Source organism: Heterodontus francisci, chromosome 9 (genome assembly GCF_036365525.1).
Source record: "Heterodontus francisci isolate sHetFra1 chromosome 9, sHetFra1.hap1, whole genome shotgun sequence".
NCBI lineage: Eukaryota > Metazoa > Chordata > Chondrichthyes > Heterodontiformes > Heterodontidae > Heterodontus > Heterodontus francisci.
The window spans coordinates 126,675,990-126,700,195 of NC_090379.1; positions in this window are offsets into that span (position 1 = coordinate 126,675,990).

Here is a 24,206-nt window from a genome sequence, read left to right on the forward strand (position 1 = left end):
CTCTGAAACTCTCTGAAACTATCTGACACTTTCTGAATCTCTCGGACACTCTCTGAATCTCTCTGAAACTCTCCGACACTCTGTGACACTCTCTGAAACTTTCTGGCACTCTCTGACACTCTCTGAAGATCTCTGAAACTCTCTGAAAATCTCTGACACTCTCTGAAACTCTGTGAAACTCTCTGAAACACTCTGACACTCTCTGACATTCTCAGACACTCTCTGACACTCTCTGACACTCTCTGAAACTCTCTGAAACTCTCTGAAACTCTCTGAAACTCTCTGACACTCTCTGAAACTCTCTGACACTCTCTGACACTCTCTGACAATCTCTGACACTCTCAGACACTCTCTGACACTATCTGACACTTTCTGAATCTCTCGGACACTCTCTGAATCTCTCTGAAACTCTCCGACACTCTGTGACACTCTCTGAAACTTTCTGGCACACTCTGACAATCTCTGAAGATCTCTGAAACTCTCTGAAACTCTCTGACACTCACTGACACTCTGTGGCACTCACTGACAGTCTCTGAAGATCTCTGAAACTCTCTGAATATCTCTGACACTCTCTGAAACTCTTTGACACTCTCTGAAACACTCTGACACTCTCTGACACTCTCCGGCAAACTCAGAAACTGTCAGAAACTCTCAGGCACTCTCTGACACTCTCAGAAATTCTCTGAAATTCTCTGACACTCTCTGAAACCCTCTGACACTCTCTGACACTCTCTGAAACTCTTTGACACTCTTTGACACTCTCGAAACTGTCTGACTCTCTCTGAAACTCTCTGAAACTCTCTGACACTCTGTGACACCCTCTGAAACTCTCTGAAACTCTCGGACAATCTCTGAAACTTTCTGACACTCTCTGAAAATCTCTGAAACTCTTTGTAACTCACTGACACTCTCAGAATCTCTCAGACACTCTCAGACACTCTCTGACGCTCTCTGACACTATCTGAGACTCTCTGAAACTCTCTGACACTCTCTGAAATTCTCTGAAACTCTCTGACACTATCTGACACTTTCTGAATCTCTCGGACACTCTCTGAATCTCTCTGAAACTCTCCGACACTCTGTGACAATCTGTAACTCTCTGAAACTCCCTGACACTCTCTGACACTCTCTGAAACTTTCTGACACTCTTTGACACTCTCTGAAGATCTCTGAAACTCTCTGAAAATCTCTGACACTCTCTGAAACTCTCTGACACTCACTGACACTCTGTGGCACTCACTGACACTCTCTGAAGATCTCTGAAACTCTCTGAATATCTCTGACACTCTCTGAAACTCTGTGACACTCTCTGAAACACTCTGACACTCTCTGACACTCTCCGGCAAACTCAGAAACTGTCAGAAACTCTCAGGCACTCTCTGACACTCTCAGAAATTCTCTGAAACTCTCTGACACTCTCTGAAACCCTCTGACACTCTCTGACACTCTCTGACACTCTCTGAAACTCTTTGACACTCTTTGACACTCTCAGACACTGTCTGACTCTCTCTGAAACTCTCTGAAACTCTCTGACACTCTGTGACACCCTCTGAAACTCTCTGAAACTCTCGGACAATCTCTGAAATTTCTGACACTCTCTGAAACTCTCTGAAACTCTTTGTAACTCTCTGACACTCTCAGAATCTCTCAGACACTCTCTGACACTCTCTGACACTATCTGAGACTCTCTGAAACTCTCTGGCACTCTCTGAAATTCTCTGAAACTCTCTGACACTATCTGACACTTTCTGAATCTCTCGGACGCTCTCTGAATCTCTCTGAAACTCTCCGACACTCTGTGACAATCTGTAACTCTCTGAAATTCCCTGACACTCTCTGACACTCTCTGAAACTTTCTGACACTCTCTGACACTCTCTGAAGATCTCTGAAACTCTCTGACAATCTCTGACACTCTCAGACACTCTCTGACACTTTCTGAAACTCTCTGACACTATCTGACACTTTCCGAATCTCTCGGACACTCTCTGAATCTCTCTGAAACTCTCCGACACTCTGTGACACTCTCTGAAACTTTCTGGCACACTCTGACACTCTCTGAAGATCTCTGAAACTCTCTGAAAATCTCTGACACTCTCTGAAACTCTCTGACACTCACTGACACTCTGTGGCACTCACTGACACACTCTGAAGATCTCAGAAACTCTTTGAATATCTCTGACACTCTCTGAAACTCTGTGACACTCTCTGAAACACTCTGACACTCTCTGACACTCTCCGGAAAACTCAGAAACTGTCGGAATCTCTCAGGCACTCTCTGACACTCTCAGAAATTCTCTGAAACTCTCTGACACTCTCTGAAACCCTCTGACACTCTCTGACACTCTCTGACACTCTCTGAAACTCTTTGACACACTTTGACACTCTCAGACACTGTCTGACTCTCTCTGAAACTCTCTGAAACTCTCTGACACTTTGTGACACCCTCTGAAACTCTCTGAAACTCTCGGACAATCTCTGAAACTTTCTGAAACTCTTTGTAACTCTCTGACACTCTCAGAATCTCTCAGACACTCTCTGACACTCTCTGACACTATCTGAGACTCTCTGAAACTCTCTGACACTCTCTGAAATTCTGTGAAACTCTCTGACACTCTCTGACACTTTCTGAAACTCTCTGACACTATCTGACACTTTCTGAATCTCTCGGACACTCTCTGAATCTCTCTGAAACTCTCCGACACTCTGTGACACTCTCTGAAACTTTCTGGCACACTCTGACACTCTCTGAAGATCTCTGAAACTCTCTGAAACTCTCTGACACTCACTGACACTCTGTGGCACTCACTGACAGTCTCTGAAGATCTCTGAAACTCTCTGAATATCTCTGACACTCTCTGAAACTCTTTGACACTCTCTGAAACACTCTGACACTCTCTGACACTCTCCGGCAAACTCAGAAACTGTCAGAAACTCTCAGGCACTCTCTGACACTCTCAGAAATTCTCTGAAACTCTCTGACACTCTCTGAAACCCTCTGACACTCTCTGACACTCTCTGAAACTCTTTGACACTCTTTGACACTCTCGACACTGTCTGACTCTCTCTGAAACTCTCTGAAACTCTCTGACACTCTGTGACACCCTCTGAAACTCTCTGAAACTCTCGGACAATCTCTGAAACTTTCTGACACTCTCTGAAACTCTCTGAAACTCTTTGTAACTCACTGACACTCTCAGAATCTCTCAGACACTCTCAGACACTCTCTGACGCTCTCTGACACTATCTGAGACTCTCTGAAACTCTCTGACACTCTCTGAAATTCTCTGAAACTCTCTGACACTATCTGACACTTTCTGAATCTCTCGGACACTCTCTGAATCTCTCTGAAACTCTCCGACACTCTGTGACAATCTGTAACTCTCTGAAACTCCCTGACACTCTCTGACACTCTCTGAAACTTTCTGACACTCTTTGACACTCTCTAAAGATCTCTGAAACTCTCTGAAAATCTCTGACACTCTCTGAAACTCTCTGACACTCACTGACACTCTGTGGCACTCACTGACACTCTCTGAAGATCTCTGAAACTCTCTGAATATCTCTGACACTCTCTGAAACTCTGTGACACTCTCTGAAACACTCTGACACTCTCTGACACTCTCCGGCAAACTCAGAAACTGTCAGAAACTCTCAGGCACTCTCTGACACTCTCAGAAATTCTCTGAAACTCTCTGACACTCTCTGAAACCCTCTGACACTCTCTGACACTCTCTGACACTCTCTGAAACTCTTTGACACTCTTTGACACTCTCAGACACTGTCTGACTCTCTCTGAAACTCTCTGAAACTCTCTGACACTCTGTGACACCCTCTGAAACTCTCTGAAACTCTCGGACAATCTCTGAAATTTCTGACACTCTCTGAAACTCTCTGAAACTCTTTGTAACTCTCTGACACTCTCAGAATCTCTCAGACACTCTCTGACACTCTCTGACACTATCTGAGACTCTCTGAAACTCTCTGGCACTCTCTGAAATTCTCTGAAACTCTCTGACACTATCTGACACTTTCTGAATCTCTCGGACGCTCTCTGAATCTCTCTGAAACTCTCCGCCACTCTGTGACAATCTGCAACTCTCTGAAACTCCCTGACACTCTCTGACACTCTCTGAAACTTTCTGACACTCTCTGACACTCTCTGAAGATCTCTGAAACTCTCTGACAATCTCTGACACTCTCAGACACTCTCTGACACTTTCTGAAACTCTCTGACACTATCTGACACTTTCCGAATCTCTCGGACACTCTCTGAATCTCTCTGAAACTCTCCGACACTCTGTGACACTCTCTGAAACTTTCTGGCACACTCTGACACTCTCTGAAGATCTCTGAAACTCTCTGAAAATCTCTGACACTCTCTGAAACTCTCTGACACTCTCTGAAACTCTTTGACACACTTTGACACTCTCAGACACTGTCTGACTCTCTCTGAAACTCTCTGAAATTCTCTGACACTTTGTGACACCCTCTGAAACTCTCTGAAACTCTCGGACAATCTCTGAAACTTTCTGACACTCTCTGAAACTCTCTGAAACTCTTTGTAACTCTCTGACACTCTCAGAATCTCTCAGACACTCTCAGACACTCTCTGACACTCTCTGACACTATCTGAGACTCTCTGAAACTCTCTGACACTCTCTGAAATTCTCTGAAACTCTCTGACACTATCTGACACTTTCTGAATCTCTCGGACACTCTCTGAATCTCTCTGAAACTCTCCGACACTCTGTGACAATCTGTAACTCTCTGAAACTCCCTGACACTCTCTGACACTCTCTGAAACTTTCTGACACTCTTTGACACTCTCTGAAGATCTCTGAAACTCTCTGAAAATCTCTGACACTCTCTGAAACTCTCTGACACTCACTGACACTCTGTGGCACTCACTGACACTCTCTGAAGATCTCTGAACTCTCTGAATATCTCTGACACTCTCTGAAACTCTGTGACACTCTCTGAAACACTCTGACACTCTCTGACACTCTCCGGCAAACTCAGAAACTGTCAGAAACTCTCAGGCACTCTCTGACACTCTCAGAAATTCTCTGAAACTCTCTGACACTCTCTGAAACCCTCTGACACTCTCTGACACTCTCTGACACTCTCTGAAACTCTTTGACACTCTTTGACACTCTCAGACACTGTCTGACTCTCTCTGAAACTCTCTGAAACTCTCTGACACTCTGTGACACCCTCTGAAACTCTCTGAAACTCTCGGACAATCTCTGAAATTTCTGACACTCTCTGAAACTCTCTGAAACTCTTTGTAACTCTCTGACACTCTCAGAATCTCTCAGACACTCTCTGACACTCTCTGACACTATCTGAGACTCTCTGAAACTCTCTGGCACTCTCTGAAATTCTCTGAAACTCTCTGACACTATCTGACACTTTCTGAATCTCTCGGACGCTCTCTGAATCTCTCTGAAACTCTCCGACACTCTGTGACAATCTGTAACTCTCTGAAACTCCCTGACACTCTCTGACACTCTCTGAAACTTTCTGACACTCTCTGACACTCTCTGAAGATCTCTGAAACTCTCTGACAATCTCTGACACTCTCAGACACTCTCTGACACTTTCTGAAACTCTCTGACACTATCTGACACTTTCCGAATCTCTCGGACACTCTCTGAATCTCTCTGAAACTCTCCGACACTCTGTGACACTCTCTGAAACTTTCTGGCACACTCTGACACTCTCTGAAGATCTCTGAAACTCTCTGAAAATCTCTGACACTCTCTGAAACTCTCTGACACTCTCTGAAACTCTTTGACACACTTTGACACTCTCAGACACTGTCTGACTCTCTCTGAAACTCTCTGAAACTCTCTGACACTTTGTGACACCCTCTGAAACTCTCTGAAACTCTCGGACAATCTCTGAAACTTTCTGACACTCTCTGAAACTCTCTGAAACTCTTTGTAACTCTCTGACACTCTCAGAATCTCTCAGACACTCTCAGACACTCTCTGACACTCTCTGACACTATCTGAGACTCTCTGAAACTCTCTGACACTCTCTGAAATTCTCTGAAACTCTCTGACACTATCTGACACTTTCTGAATCTCTCGGACACTCTCTGAATCTCTCTGAAACTCTCCGACACTCTGTGACAATCTGTAACTCTCTGAAACTCCCTGACACTCTCTGACACTCTCTGAAACTTTCTGACACTCTTTGACACTCTCTGAAGATCTCTGAAACTCTCTGAAAATCTCTGACACTCTCTGAAACTCTCTGACACTCACTGACACTCTGTGGCACTCACTGACACTCTCTGAAGATCTCTGAAACTCTCTGAATATCTCTGACACTCTCTGAAACTCTGTGACACTCTCTGAAACACTCTGACACTCTCTGACACTCTCCGGCAAACTCAGAAACTGTCAGAAACTCTCAGGCACTCTCTGACACTCTCAGAAATTCTCTGAAACTCTCTGACACTCTCTGAAACCCTCTGACACTCTCTGACACTCTCTGACACTCTCTGAAACTCTTTGACACTCTTTGACACTCTCAGACACTGTCTGACTCTCTCTGAAACTCTCTGAAACTCTCTGACACTCTGTGACACCCTCTGAAACTCTCTGAAACTCTCGGACAATCTCTGAAATTTCTGACACTCTCTGAAACTCTCTGAAACTCTTTGTAACTCTCTGACACTCTCAGAATCTCTCAGACACTCTCTGACACTCTCTGACACTATCTGAGACTCTCTGAAACTCTCTGGCACTCTCTGAAATTCTCTGAAACTCTCTGACACTATCTGACACTTTCTGAATCTCTCGGACGCTCTCTGAATCTCTCTGAAACTCTCCGACACTCTGTGACAATCTGTAACTCTCTGAAACTCCCTGACACTCTCTGACACTCTCTGAAACTTTCTGACACTCTCTGACACTCTCTGAAGATCTCTGAAACTCTCTGACAATCTCTGACACTCTCAGACACTCTCTGACACTTTCTGAAACTCTCTGACACTATCTGACACTTTCCGAATCTCTCGGACACTCTCTGAATCTCTCTGAAACTCTCCGACACTCTGTGACACTCTCTGAAACTTTCTGGCACACTCTGACACTCTCTGAAGATCTCTGAAACTCTCTGAAAATCTCTGACACTCTCTGAAACTCTCTGACACTCACTGACACTCTGTGGCACTCACTGACACACTCTGAAGATCTCAGAAACTCTTTGAATATCTCTGACACTCTCTGAAACTCTGTGACACTCTCTGAAACACTCTGACACTCTCTGACACTCTCCGGCAAACTCAGAAACTGTCAGAAACTCTCAGGCACTCTCTGACACTCTCAGAAATTCTCTGAAACTCTCTGACACTCTCTGAAACCCTCTGACACTCTCTGACACTCTCTGACACTCTCTGAAACTCTTTGACACACTTTGACACTCTCAGACACTGTCTGACTCTCTCTGAAACTCTCTGAAACTCTCTGACACTTTGTGACACCCTCTGAAACTCTCTGAAACTCTCGGACAATCTCTGAAACTTTCTGACACTCTCTGAAACTCTCTGAAACTCTTTGTAACTCTCTGACACTCTCAGAATCTCTCAGACACTCTCAGACACTCTATGACACTCTCTGACACTATCTGAGACTCTCTGAAACTCTCTGACACTCTCTGAAATTCTGTGAAACTCTCTGACACTCTCTGACACTTTCTGAAACTCTCTGACACTATCTGACACTTTCTGAATCTCTCGGACACTCTCTGAATCTCTCTGAAACTCTCCGACACTCTGTGACACTCTCTGAAACTTTCTGGCACACTCTGACACTCTCTGAAGATCTCTGAAACTCTCTGAAACTCTCTGACACTCACTGACACTCTGTGGCACTCACTGACAGTCTCTGAAGATCTCTGAAACTCTCTGAATATCTCTGACACTCTCTGAAACTCTTTGACACTCTCTGAAACACTCTGACACTCTCTGACACTCTCCGGCAAACTCAGAAACTGTCAGAAACTCTCAGGCACTCTCTGACACTCTCAGAAATTCTCTGAAACTCTCTGACACTCTCTGAAACCCTCTGACACTCTCTGACACTCTCTGAAACTCTTTGACACTCTTTGACACTCTCGACACTGTCTGACTCTCTCTGAAACTCTCTGAAACTCTCTGACACTCTGTGACACCCTCTGAAACTCTCTGAAACTCTCGGACAATCTCTGAAACTTTCTGACACTCTCTGAAACTCTCTGAAACTCTTTGTAACTCACTGACACTCTCAGAATCTCTCAGACACTCTCAGACACTCTCTGACGCTCTCTGACACTATCTGAGACTCTCTGAAACTCTCTGACACTCTCTGAAATTCTCTGAAACTCTCTGACACTATCTGACACTTTCTGAATCTCTCGGACACTCTCTGAATCTCTCTGAAACTCTCCGACACTCTGTGACAATCTGTAACTCTCTGAAACTCCCTGACACTCTCTGACACTCTCTGAAACTTTCTGACACTCTTTGACACTCTCTGAAGATCTCTGAAACTCCCTGAAAATCTCTGACACTCTCTGAAACTCTCTGACACTCACTGACACTCTGTGGCACTCACTGACACTCTCTGAAGATCTCTGAAACTCTCTGAATATCTCTGACACTCTCTGAAACTCTGTGACACTCTCTGAAACACTCTGACACTCTCTGACACTCTCCGGCAAACTCAGAAACTGTCAGAAACTCTCAGGCACTCTCTGACACTCTCAGAAATTCTCTGAAACTCTCTGACACTCTCTGAAACCCTCTGACACTCTCTGACACTCTCAGACACTCTCTGAAACTCTTTGACACTCTTTGACACTCTCAGACACTGTCTGACTCTCTCTGAAACTCTCTGAAACTCTCTGACACTCTGTGACACCCTCTGAAACTCTCTGAAACTCTCGGACAATCTCTGAAATTTCTGACACTCTCTGAAACTCTCTGAAACTCTTTGTAACTCTCTGACACTCTCAGAATCTCTCAGACACTCTCTGACACTCTCTGACACTATCTGAGACTCTCTGAAACTCTCTGGCACTCTCTGAAATTCTCTGAAACTCTCTGACACTATCTGACACTTTCTGAATCTCTCGGACGCTCTCTGAATCTCTCTGAAACTCTCTGACACTCTGTGACAATCTGTAACTCTCTGAAACTCCCTGACACTCTCTGACACTCTCTGAAACTTTCTGACACTCTCTGAAGATCTCTGAAACTCTCTGACAATCTCTGACACTCTCAGACACTCTCTGACACTTTCTGAAACTCTCTGACACTATCTGACACTTTCCGAATCTCTCGGACACTCTCTGAATCTCTCTGAAACTCTCCGACACTCTGTGACACTCTCTGGAACTTTCTGGCACACTCTGACACTCTCTGAAGATCTCTGAAACTCTCTGAAAATCTCTGACACTCTCTGAAACTCTCTGACACTCACTGACACTCTGTGGCACTCACTGACACACTCTGAAGATCTCAGAAACTCTTTGAATATCTCTGACACTCTCTGAAACTCTGTGACACTCTCTGAAACACTCTGACACTCTCTGACACTCTCCGGCAAACTCAGAAACTGTCAGAAACTCTCAGGCACTCTCTGACACTCTCAGAAATTCTCTGAAACTCTCTGACACTCTCTGAAACCCTCTGACACTCTCTGACACTCTCTGACACTCTCTGAAACTCTTTGACACACTTTGACACTCTCAGACACTGTCTGACTCTCTCCGAAACTCTCTGAAACTCTCTGACACTTTGTGACACCCTCTGAAACTCTCTGAAACTCTCGGACAATCTCTGAAACTTTCTGACACTCTCTGAAACTCTCTGAAACTCTTTGTAACTCTCTGACACTCTCAGAATCTCTCAGACACTCTCAGACACTCTCTGACACTCTCTGACACTATCTGAGACTCTCTGAAACTCTCTGACACTCTCTGAAATTCTGTGAAACTCTCTGACACTATCTGACACTTTCTGAATCTCTCGGACACTCTCTGAATCTCTCTGAAACTCTCCGACACTCTGTGACACTCTCTGAAACTTTCTGGCACTCTCTGACACGCTCTGAAGATCTCTGGCACTCTCTGAAAATCTCTGACATTCTCTGAAACTCTGTGACACTCTCTGAAAGACTGTGACACTCTCTTACAATCTCAGACACTCTCTGACACTCTCTGAAGATCTCTGGCACTCTCTGAAAATCTCTGACACTTTCTGAAACTCTCTGACACTATCTGACTCTTTCTGAAACTCTCGGACACTCTCTGACACACTCTGCAACACTATGACACTCTGTGACACTCTCTGACACTATCTGAAACTCCCTGACACTCTCTGACTCTCTCTGAAACTTTCCGACACTCTCTGACACTCTCTGAACATCTCTGAAACTCTCTGAAAATCTCTGACACTCTCTGACACTCTCTGAACATCTCTGAAACTCTCTGAAAATCTCTGACACTCTCTGACACTCTCTGACACTCTCAGATACTCTCTGACTCTCTCAGACACACTCCGACACACTCAGAAACTCTCAGAAACCCTCTGGAACTCTCTGACACTCTCAGAAAGTCTCTGAAACACTCTGACACTCTCTGAAACTCTCTGACGCTCTCTGACACACTCTGAAACTCTGTGACACACTTTGACACTCTCTGACACTCACTCTCTCTGAAACTCTCTGACACACTCTGAAACTCTCTGAAACTGTCTGACAATCTCTGGCAATCTCTGACACTCTCTGAATCTCTCTGAATCACTCTGACACTCTGTGACACTCTCTGAAACTCTCTGAAACTCTCTGAAACTTTCTGACACTCTCTGAAACTCTCTGAAGCTCTCTGAAACTCTCTGAAACTCTCTGACACTCTCTGACACTCTCTGAAACTCTCTGAAACTCTCTGACACTCTCTGACACTCTCTGAAACTCTCTGACAATCTCTGGCACTCTCAGACACTCTCAGACACTCTCTGAAGATCTCTGAAACTCTCTGACACTATCTGACACTTTCTGAATCTCTCGGACACTCTCTGAATCTCTCTGAAACTCTCCGACACTCTGTGACACTCTCTGAAACTTTCTCGCACTCTCTGACACACTCTGAAGATCTCTGAAACTCTCTGAAAATCTCTGACACTCTCTGAAACTCTGTGAAACTCTCTGAAACACTCTGACACACTCTGACATTCTCAGTCACTCTCTGACACTTTCTGAAACTCTCTGACACTATCTGACACTTTCTGAAACTCTCGGATACTCTCTGACACACTCTGCAACTCTGTGTCACTCTGTTTCACTCTGTGACACTCTCTGACACTCTCTGACACTCTCTGACACTTTCTGAAACTCTCTGACAATCTCTGGCACTCTCAGACACTCTCAGACACTCTCTGAAGATCTCTGAAACTATCTGACACTTTCTGAACCTCTCGGACACTCTCTGAATCTCTCTGAAACTCTCCGACACTCTGTCACACTCTCTGAAACTTTCTCGCACTCTCTGACACTCTCTGAAGAGCTCTGAAACTCTTTGAAAATCTCTGACACTCTCTGAAACTCTGTGAAACTCTCTGAAACACTCTGACACTCTCTGACATTCTCAGACACTCTCTGACACTCTCTGACACTTTCTGAAACTCTCTGACAGTATCTGACACTTTCTGAAACTCTCGGACACTCTCTGACACACTCTGCAACTCTGTGTCACACTGTGACACTCTCTGACACTCTCTGACACTCTCTGAATCTCTCTGAAAAGCTCTGACACTCTGTGACACTCTGTAACTCTCTGAAACTCCCTGACACTCTCTGACACTCTCTGACACTCTCTGAAACTTTCTGACACTCTCTGACATTCTCTGAACATCTCTGAAACTCTCAGACACTCTCTGGCACTCCCTGACACTCTCAGAAACTCTCTGAAACTCTTTGACACTCTCTGAAACTCTCTGAAAATCTCTGACACTCCCTGACACTCTCTGAAACTCTCTGACACTCTCTGACACTCTCTGAAACTCTTTGACACTCTTTGACAATCTCAGACACTGTCTGACTCTATCTGAAACTCTCTGACACTCTCTGACACGCCCTGACACTGTCTGAAGCTCTCTGACACTCTCTGACACTCTCTGAAACTCTCTGAAACTCTCTGACACTCTCTGACACTCTCTGAAACTCTCTGACAATCTCTGGCACTCTTAGACACTCTCTGACACTCTATGACACTTTCTGAAACTCTCTGACACTATCTGACACTTTCTGAATCTCTCGGACACTCTCTGAATCTCTCTGAAACTCTCCGACACTCTGTGACACTCTCTGAAACTTTCTGGCACTCTCTGACACTCTCTGAAGATCTCTGAAACTCTCTGAAAATCTCTGACACTCTCTGAAACTCTCTGACACTCACTGACACTCTGTGGCACTCACTGACACTCTCTGAAGATCTCTGAAACTCTCTGAAAATCTCTGACACTCTCTGAAACTCTGTGACACTCTCTGAAAGACTCTGACACTCTCTGACATTCTCAGACACTCTCTGACACTCTCTGACAATTTCTGAATCTCTCTGACACTATCTGACTCTTTCTGAAACTCTCAGACACTCTCTGACACACTCTGCAACTCTATGACACTCTGTGACACTCTCTGACACTCTCTGAATCTCTCTGAAAAGCTCTGACACTGTGTGACACTCTTTGACACTCTCTGACACTCACTGACTCTCTCTGAAACTCTCTGACAGTCTCTGAAACTCTCTGAAACTGTCTGACACTCTCTGACAATCTCTGACACTCTCTGAATCTCTCTGAATCACTCTGACACTCTGTGACACTCTCTGAAACTCTCAGACACTCTCTGAAACTTTCTGACACTCTCTGAAACTCTCTGAAGCTCTCTGAAACTCTCTGAAACTCTCTGACACTCTCTGAAACTCTCTGAAACTCTCTGAAACTCTCTGAAACTCTCTGACAATCTCTGGCACTCTCAGACACTCTCAGACACTCTCTGAAGATCTCTGAAACTCTCTGACACTATCTGACTCTTACTGAAACTCTCGGACACTCTCTGACACACTCTGCAACTCTATGACACTATGTGACACTCACTGACACTCTCTGAATCTCTCTGAAAAGCTCTGACACTCTGTGACACTCTCTGAAACTCTCTGAAAGTCCCTGACACTCTCTGACTATCTCTGAAACTTTCTGACACTCTCTGACACTCTCTGAACATCTCTGAAACTCTCTGAAAATCTCTGACACTCTCTGACACTCTGTGACACTCTCAGATACTCTCTGACTCTCTCAGACACACTCCGACACACTCAGAAACTCTCAGAAACTCTCTGGAACTCTCTGACACTCTCATAAAGTCTCTGAAACACTCTGACACTCTCTGAAACTCTCTGACATCATCTGACGCTCTCTGACACTCTCTGAAATTCTGTGACACACTTTGACACTCTCTGACACTCAATGACTCTCTCTGAAACTCTCTGACACTCTCTGACACTCTCTGAAACTCTCTGAAACTCTCTGACACTCTCTGACACTCTCTGACACTCTCTGACAATCTCTGACACTCTCTGAATCTCTCTGAATCACTCTGACACTCTGTGACACTCTCTGACACTCTCTGACACTTTCTGAAACTCTCTGACAATCTCTGGCACTCTCAGACACTCTCAGACACTCTCTGAAGATCTCTGAAACTATCTGACACTTTCTGAACCTCTCGGACACTCTCTGAATCTCTCTGAAACTCTCCGACACTCTGTCACACTCTCTGAAACTTTCTCGCACTCTCTGACACTCTCTGAAGAGCTCTGAAACTCTTTGAAAATCTCTGACACTCTCTGAAACTCTGTGAAACTCTCTGAAACACTCTGACACTCTCTGACATTCTCAGACACTCTCTGACACTCTCTGACACTTTCTGAAACTCTCTGACAGTATCTGACACTTTCTGAAACTCTCGGACACTCTCTGACACACTCTGCAACTCTGTGTCACACTGTGACACTCTCTGACACTCTCTTACAATCTCTGAATCTCTCTGAAAAGCTCTGACACTCTGTGACACTCTGTAACTCTCTGAAACTCCCTGACACTCTCTGACACTCTCTGACACTCTCTGAAACTTTCTGACACTCTCTGACATTCTCTGAACATCTCTGAAACTCGCTGAAAATCTCTGACACTCTCTGACACTCTGTGACACTCTCAGATACTCTCTGACTCCCGCAGACACACTTCGACACACTCAGAAACTCTCAGAAACTCTCTGGCACTCCCTGACACTCTCAGAAACTCTCTGAAACTCTTTGACACTCTCTGAAACGCTCTGAAAATCTCTGACACTCCCTGACACTCTCTGAAACTCTCTGACACTCTCTGACACTCTCTGAAACTCTTTGACACTCTTTGACAATCTCAGACACTGTCTGACTCTATCTGAAACTCTCTGACACACTCTGACACGCCCTGACACTGTCTGAAGCTCTCTGACACTCTCTGACACTCTCTGAAACTCTCTGAAACTCTCTGACACTCTCTGACACTCTCTGAAACTCTCTGACAATCTCTGGCACTCTCAGACACTCTCTGACACTCTATGACACTTTCTGAAACTCTCTGACACTATCTGACACTTTCTGAATCTCTCGGACACTCTCTGAATCTCTCTGAAACTCTCCGACACTCTGTGACACTCTCTGAAACTTTCTGGCACTCTCTGACACTCTCTGAAGATCTCTGAAACTCTCTGAAAATCTCTGACACTCTCTGAAACTCTCTGACACTCACTGACACTCTGTGGCACTCACTGACACTCTCTGAAGATCTCTGAAACTCTCTGAAAATCTCTGACACTCTCTGAAACTCTGTGACACTCTCTGAAAGACTCTGACACTCTCTGACATTCTCAGACACTCTCTGACACTCTCTGACAATTTCTGAATCTCTCTGACACTATCTGACTCTTTCTGAAACTCTCAGACACTCTCTGACACACTCTGCAACTCTATGACACTCTGTGACACTCTCTGACACTCTCTGAATCTCTCTGAAAAGCTCTGACACTGTGTGACACTCTTTGACACTCTCTGACACTCACTGACTCTCTCTGAAACTCTCTGACACTCTCTGAAACTCTCTGAAACTGTCTGACACTCTCTGACAATCTCTGACACTCTCTGAATCTCTCTGAATCACTCTGACACTCTGTGACACTCTCTGAAACTCTCAGACACTCTCTGAAACTTTCTGACACTCTCTGAAACTCTCTGAAGCTCTCTGAAACTCTCTGAAACTCTCTGACACTCTCTGAAACTCTCTGAAACTCTCTGAAACTCTCTGAAACTCTCTGACAATCTCTGGCACTCTCAGACACTCTCAGACACTCTCTGAAGATCTCTGAAACTCTCTGACACTATCTGACTCTTACTGAAACTCTCGGACACTCTCTGACACACTCTGCAACTCTATGACACTATGTGACACTCACTGACACTCTCTGAATCTCTCTGAAAAGCTCTGACACTCTGTGACACTCTCTGAAACTCTCTGAAAGTCCCTGACACTCTCTGACTATCTCTGAAACTTTCTGACACTCTCTGACACTCTCTGAACATCTCTGAAACTCTCTGAAAATCTCTGACACTCTCTGACACTCTGTGACACTCTCAGATACTCTCTGACTCTCTCAGACACACTCCGACACACTCAGAAACTCTCAGAAACTCTCTGGAACTCTCTGACACTCTCAGAAAGTCTCTGAAACACTCTGACACTCTCTGAAACTCTCTGACATCATCTGACGCTCTCTGACACTCTCTGAAATTCTGTGACACACTTTGACACTCTCTGACACTCAATGACTCTCTCTGAAACTCTCTGACACTCTCTGACACTCTCTGAAACTCTCTGAAACTCTCTGACACTCTCTGACACTCTCTGACACTCTCTGACAATCTCTGACACTCTCTGAATCTCTCTGAATCACTCTGACACTCTGTGACACTCTCTGACACTCTCTGACACTTTCTGAAACTCTCTGACAATCTCTGGCACTCTCAGACACTCTCAGACACTCTCTGAAGATCTCTGAAACTATCTGACACTTTCTGAACCTCTCGGACACTCTCTGAATCTCTCTGAAACTCTCCGACACTCTGTCACACTCTCTGAAACTTTCTCGCACTCTCTGACACTCTCTGAAGAGCTCTGAAACTCTTTGAAAATCTCTGACACTCTCTGAAACTCTGTGAAACTCTCTGAAACACTCTGACACTCTCTGACATTCTCAGACACTCTCTGACACTCTCTGACACTTTCTGAAACTCTCTGACAGTATCTGACACTTTCTGAAACTCTCGGACACTCTCTGACACACTCTGCAACTCTGTGTCACACTGTGACACTCTCTGACACTCTCTGACAATCTCTGAATCTCTCTGAAAAGCTCTGACACTCTGTGACACTCTGTAACTCTCTGAAACTCCCTGACACTCTCTGACACTCTCTGACACTCTCTGAAACTTTCTGACACTCTCTGACATTCTCTGAACATCTCTGAAACTCGCTGAAAATCTCTGACACTCTCTGACACTCTGTGACACTCTCAGATACTCTCTGACTCCCGCAGACACACTTCGACACACTCAGAAACTCTCAGAAACTCTCTGGCACTCCCTGACACTCTCAGAAACTCTCTGAAACTCTTTGACACTCTCTGAAACGCTCTGAAAATCTCTGACACTCCCTGACACTCTCTGAAACTCTCTGACACTCTCTGACACTCTCTGAAACTCTTTGACACTCTTTGACAATCTCAGACACTGTCTGACTCTATCTGAAACTCTCTGACACTCTCTGACACGCCCTGACACTGTCTGAAGCTCTCTGACCCTCTCTGACACTCTCTGAAACTCTCTGAAACTCTCTGACACTCTCTGACACTCTCTGAAACTCTCTGACAATCTCTGGCACTCTCAGACACTCTCTGACACTCTATGACACTTTCTGAAACTCTCTGACACTATCTGACACTTTCTGAATCTCTCGGACACTCTCTGAATCTCTCTGAAACTCTCCGACACTCTGTGACACTCTCTGAAACTTTCTGGCACTCTCTGACACTCTCTGAAGATCTCTGAAACTCTCTGAAAATCTCTGACACTCTCTGAAACTCTCTGACACTCACTGACACTCTGTGGCACTCACTGACACTCTCTGAAGATCTCTGAAACTCTCTGAAAATCTCTGACACTCTCTGAAACTCTGTGACACTCTCTGAAAGACTCTGACACTCTCTGACATTCTCAGACACTCTCTGACACTCTCTGACAATTTCTGAATCTCTCTGACACTATCTGACTCTTTCTGAAACTCTCAGACACTCTCTGACACACTCTGCAACTCTATGACACTCTGTGACACTCTCTGACACTCTCTGAATCTCTCTGAAAAGCTCGGACACTGTGTGACACTCTTTGACACTCTCTGACACTCACTGACTCTCTCTGAAACTCTCTGACACTCTCTGAAACTCTCTGAAACTGTCTGACACTCTCTGACAATCTCTGACACTCTCTGAATCTCTCTGAATCACTCTGACACTCTGTGACACTCTCTGAAACTCTCTGACACTCTCTGAAACTTTCTGACACTCTCTGAAACTCTCTGAAGCTCTCTGAAACTCTCTGAAACTCTCTGACACTCTCTGAAACTCTCTGAAACTCTCTGAAACTCTCTGAACCTCTCTGACAATCTCTGGCACTCTCAGACACTCTCAGACACTCTCTGAAGATCTCTGAAACTCTCTGACACTATCTGACTCTTACTGAAACTCTCGGACACTCTCTGACACACTCTGCAACTCTATGACACTATGTGACACTCACTGACACTCTCTGAATCTCTCTGAAAAGCTCTGACACTCTGTGACACTCTCTGAAACTCTCTGAAAGTCCCTGACACTCTCTGACTATCTCTGAAACTTTCTGACACTCTCTGACACTCTCTGAACATCTCTGAAACTCTCTGAAAATCTCTGACACTCTCTGACACTCTGTGACACTCTCAGATACTCTCTGACTCTCTCAGACACACTCCGACACACTCAGAAACTCTCAGAAACTCTCTGGAACTCTCTGACACTCTCAGAAAGTCTCTGACATCATCTGACGCTCTCTGACACTCTCTGAAATTCTGTGACACACTTTGACACTCTCTGACACTCAATGACACTCTCTGAAACTCTCTGACACTCTCTGACACTCTCTGACACTCTCTGAAACTCTCTGACACTCTCTGACACTCTCTGACACTCTCTGACAATCTCTGACACTCTCTGAATCTCTCTGAATCACTCTGATACTCTGTGACACTCTCTGACACTCTCTGACACTTTCTGAAACTCTCTGACAATCTCTGGCACTCTCAGACACTCTCAGACACTCTCTGAAGATCTCTGAAACTATCTGACACTTTCTGAACCTCTCGGACACTCTCTGAATCTCTCTGAAACTCTCCGACACTCTGTCACACTCTCTGAAACTTTCTCGCACTCTCTGACACTCTCTGAAGAGCTCTGAAACTCTTTGAAAATCTCTGACACTCTCTGAAACTCTGTGAAACTCTCTGAAACACTCTGACACTCTCTGACATTCTCAGACACTCTCTGACACTCTCTGACACTTTCTGAAACTCTCTGACAGTATCTGACACTTTCTGAAACTCTCGGACACTCTCTGACACACTCTGCAACTCTGTGTCACACTGTGACACTCTCTGACACTCTCTGACACTCTCTGAATCTCTCTGAAAAGCTCTGACACTCTGTGACACTCTGTAACTCTCTGAAACTCCCTGACACTCTCTGACACTCTCTGACACTCTCTGAAACTTTCTGACACTCTCTGACATTCTCTGAACATCTCTGAAACTCGCTGAAAATCTCTGACACTCTCTGACACTCTGTGACACTCTCAGATACTCTCTGACTCCCGCAGACACACTTCGACACACTCAGAAACTCTCAGAAACTCTCTGGCACTCCCTGACACTCTCAGAAACTCTCTGAAACTCTTTGACACTCTCTGAAACGCTCTGAAAATCTCTGACACTCCCTGACACTCTCTGAAACTCTCTGACACTCTCTGACACTCTCTGAAACTCTTTGACACTCTTTGACAATCTCAGACACTGTCTGACTCTATCTGAAACTCTCTGACACTCTCTGACACGCCCTGACACTGTCTGAAGCTCTCTGACACTCTCTGACACTCTCTGAAACTCTCTGAAACTCTCTGACACTCTCTGACACTCTCTGAAACTCTCTGACAATCTCTGGCACTCTCAGACACTCTCTGACACTCTATGACACTTTCTGAAACTCTCTGACACTATCTGTCACTTTCTGAATCTCTCGGACACTCTCTGAATCTCTCTGAAACTCTCCGACACTCTGTGACACTCTCTGAAACTTTCTGGCACTCTCTGACACTCTCTGAAGATCTCTGAAACTCTCTGAAAATCTCTGACACTCTCTGAAACTCTCTGACACTCACTGACACTCTGTGGCACTCACTGACACTCTCTGAAGATCTCTGAAACTCTCTGAAAATCTCTGACACTCTCTGAAACTCTGTGACACTCTCTGAAAGACTCTGACACTCTCTGACATTCTCAGACACTCTCTGACACTCTCTGACATTTTCTGAATCTCTCTGACACTATCTGACTCTTTCTGAAACTCTCGGACACTCTCTGACACACTCTGCAACTCTATGACACTCTGTGACACTCTCTGACACTCTCTGAATCTCTCTGAAAAGCTCTGACACTGTGTGACACTCTTTGACACTCTCTGACACTCACTGACTCTCTCTGAAACTCTCTGACACTCTCTGAAACTCTCTGAAACTGTCTGACACTCTCTGACTATCTCTGACACTCTCTGAATCTCTCTGAATCACTCTGACACTCTGTGACACTCTCTGAAACTCTCTGACACTCTCTGAAACTTTCTGACACTCTCTGAAACTCTCTGAAGCTCTCTGAAACTCTCTGACACTCTCTGAAACTCTCTGAAACTCTCTGAAACTCTCTGAAACTCTCTGAAACTCTCTGACAATCTCTGGCACTCTCAGACACTCTCAGACACTCTCTGAAGATCTCTGAAACTCTCTGACACTATCTGACTCTTACTGAAACTCTCGGACACTCTCTGACACACTCTGCAACTCTATGACACTATGTGACACTCTCTGACACTCTCTGAATCTCTCTGAAAAGCTCTGACACTCTGTGACACTCTCTGAAACTCTCTGAAAGTCCCTGACACTCTCTGACTATCTCTGAAACTTTCTGACACTCTCTGACACTCTCTGAACATCTCTGAAACTCTCTGAAAATCTCTGACACTCTCTGACACTCTGTGACACTCTCAGATACTCTCTGACTCTCTCAGACACACTCCGACACACTCAGAAACTCTCAGAAACTCTCTGGAACTCTCTGACACTCTCAGAAAGTCTCTGAAACACTCTGACACTCTCTGAAACTCTCTGACATCATCTGACGCTCTCTGACACTCTCTGAAATTCTGTGACACACTTTGACACTCTCTGACACTCAATGACTCTCTCTGAAACTCTCTGACACTCTCTGACACTCTCTGAAACTCTCTGAAACTCTCTGACACTCTCTGACACTCTCTGAAACTCTCTGACAATCTCTGACACTCTCAGACACTCTCTGACACTCTCTGACACTTTCTGAAACTCTCTGACACTATCTGACACTTTCTGAATCTCTCGGACACTCTCTGAATCTCTCTGAAACTCTCCGACACTCTGTGACACTCTCTTACACTCTCAGACACTGTCTGACACTCTCTGAAACTCTCTGACACTCACTGACACTCTGTGGCACTCACTGACACTCTCTGAAGATCTTCGAAACTCTCTGAAAATCTCTGACACTCTCTGAAACTCTGTGACACTCTCTGAAAATCTCTGACAATCTCCGGCACACTCAGAAACTGTCAGAAACTCTCAGGCACTCTCTGACACTCTCAGAAATTCTCTGAAACTCTCTGACACTCTCTGAAACCCTCTGACACTCTCTGATACTCTCTGACACTCTCTGAAACTCTTTGACACTCTTTGACACTCTCAGACACTGTCGGATTCTCTCTGAAACTCTCTGACACTCTCTGACACTCCCTGACACTCTCTGAAGCTTTCTGAAACTCTCTGACACTCTGTGACACCCTCTGAAACTCTCTGACAATCTCTGAATCTTTCTGACACTCTCTGAAACTCTCTGAAACTCTTTGTAACTCTCTGACACTCTCAGAAACTCTCAGAAGCTCACTGAAACTCTCTGACACTCTCTGAAACTCTCTGACACTCTCTGAAATTCTCTGAAACTCTCTGACACTCTCTGAAACTCTCTGACACTCTCAGACACTCTCTGACACTCTGTGACACTTTCTGAAACTCTCTGACTCTATGTGACACTTTCTGAATCTCTCGGACACTCTCTGAATCTCTCTGAAACTCTCCGACACTCTGTGACACTCTCAGAAACTCTCTGACACTCTCTGACACTCTCTGACACTTTCTGAAACTCTCTGACACTATCTGACACTTTCTGAATCTCTCGGACACTCTCTGAATCTCTCTGAAACTCTCCGACACTCTGTGACACTCTCTTACACTCTCAGACACTCTCTGACACTCTCTGAAACTCTCTGACACTCACTGACACTCTGTGGCACTCACTGACACTCTCTGAAGATCTCCGAAACTCTCTGAAAATCTCTGACACTCTCTGAAACTCTGTGACACTCTCTGAAAATCTCTGACACTCTCCGGCACACTCAGAAACTGTCAGAAACTCTCAGGCACTCTCTGACACTCTCAGAAATTCTCTGAAACTCTCTGACACTCTCTGAAACCCTCTGACACTCTCTGACACTCTCTGACACTCTCTGAAACTCTTTGACACTCTTTGACACTCTCAGACACTGTCGGATTCTCTCTGAAACTCTCTGACACTCTCTGACACTCCCTGACACTCTCTGAAGCTTTCTGAAACTCTCTGACACTCTGTGACACCCTCTGAAACTCTCTGACAATCTCTGAATCTTTCTGACACTCTCTGAAACTCTCTGAAACTCTTTGTAACTCTCTGACACTCTCAGAAACTCTCAGAAGCTCACTGAAACTCTCTGACACTCTCTGAAACTCTCAGACACACTCAGACACTCTCTGACACTCTCTGACACTATCTGAGACCCTCTGAAACTCTCTGACACTCTCTGAAATTCTCTGAAACTCTCTGACACTCTCTGAAACTCTCTGACACTCTCTGACACTCTCAGACACTCTCTGACACTCTGTGACACTTTCTGAAACTCTCTGACTCTATGTGACACTTTCTGAATCTCTCGGACACTCTCTGAATCTCTCTGAAACTCTCCGACACTCTGTGACACTCTCTGAAACTTTCTGGCACTCTCTGACACTCTCTGAAGATCTCTGGCACTCTCTGAAAATCTCTGACACTCTCTGAAACTCTGTGACACGCTCTGAAAGACTCTGACACTCTCTTACACTCTCAGACACTCTCTGACACTCTCTGACACTTTCTGAAACTCTCTGACACTATCTGACTAATTCTGAAACTCTCGGACACTCTCTGACACACTCTGCAACTCTATGACACTCTGTGACACTCTCTGACACTCTCTGAATCTCTCTGAAAAGCTCTGACACTCTGTGACACTTTCTGAAACTCTCTGAAACTCCCTGACACTCTCTGACACTCTCTGAAACTTTCTGACACTCTCTGACACTCTCTGAACATCTCTGAAACTCTCTGAAAATCTCTGACACTCTCTGACACTCTCTGAAACTCTCTGAAACTCTCTGACACTCTCTGACACTCTCTGAAACTCTCTGACAATCTCTGGCACTCTCAGACACTCTCAGACACTCTCTGAAGATCTCTGAAACTATCTGACACTTTCTGAACCTCTCGGACACTCTCTGAATCTCTCTGAAACTCTCCGTCACTCTGTCACACTCTCTGAAACTTTCTCGCACTCTCTGAAACTCTCTGAAGATCTCTGAAACTCTTTGAAAATCTCTGACACTCTCTGAAACTCTCTGAAACTCTCTGAAACACTCTGACACTCTCTGACATTCTCAGACACTCTCTGACACTCTCTGACACTTTCTGAAACTCTCTGACAGTATCTGACACTTTCTGAAACTCTCGGACACTCTCTGACACACTCTGCAACTCTGTGTCACACTGTGACACTCTCTGACACTCTCTGACACTCTCTGAAATTCTCTGAAACTCTCTGACACTCCCTGAAACTCTCTGACACTCTCTGACACTCTCAGACACTCTCTGACACTCTGTGACACTTTCTGAAACTCTCTGACTCTATGTGACACTTTCTGAATCTCTCGGACACTCTCTGAATCTCTCTGAAACTCTCCGACACTCTGTGACACTCTCTGAAACTTTCTGGCACTCTCTGACACTCTCTGAAGATCTCTGGCACTCTCTGAAAATCTCTGACACTCTCTGAAACTCTGTGACACTCTCTGAAAGACTCTGACACTCTCTTACACTCTCAGACACTCTCTGACACTCTCTGACACTTTCTGAAACTCTCTGACACTATCTGACTAATTCTGAAACTCTCGGACACTCTCTGACACACTCTGCAACTCTATGACACTCTGTGACACTCTCTGACACTCTCTGAATCTCTCTGAAAAGCTCTGACACTCTGTGACACTTTCCGAAACTCTCTGAAACTCCCTGACACTCTCTGACACTCTCTGAAACTTTCTGACACTCTCTGACACTCTCTGAACATCTCTGAAACTCTCTGAAAATCTCTGACACTCTCTGACACTCTCTGACACTCTGTGACACTCTCAGATACTCTCTGAATCTCTCAGACACACTCGGAAACACTCAGAAACTCTCAGAAACCCTCTGGAACTCTCTGACACTCTCAGAAAGTCTCTGAAACGCTCTGACACTCTCTGAAACTCTCTGACACTCTCTGAAACTCTGTGACACACTTTGACACTCTCGGACACTCACTGACTCTCTCTGAAACTCTCTGAC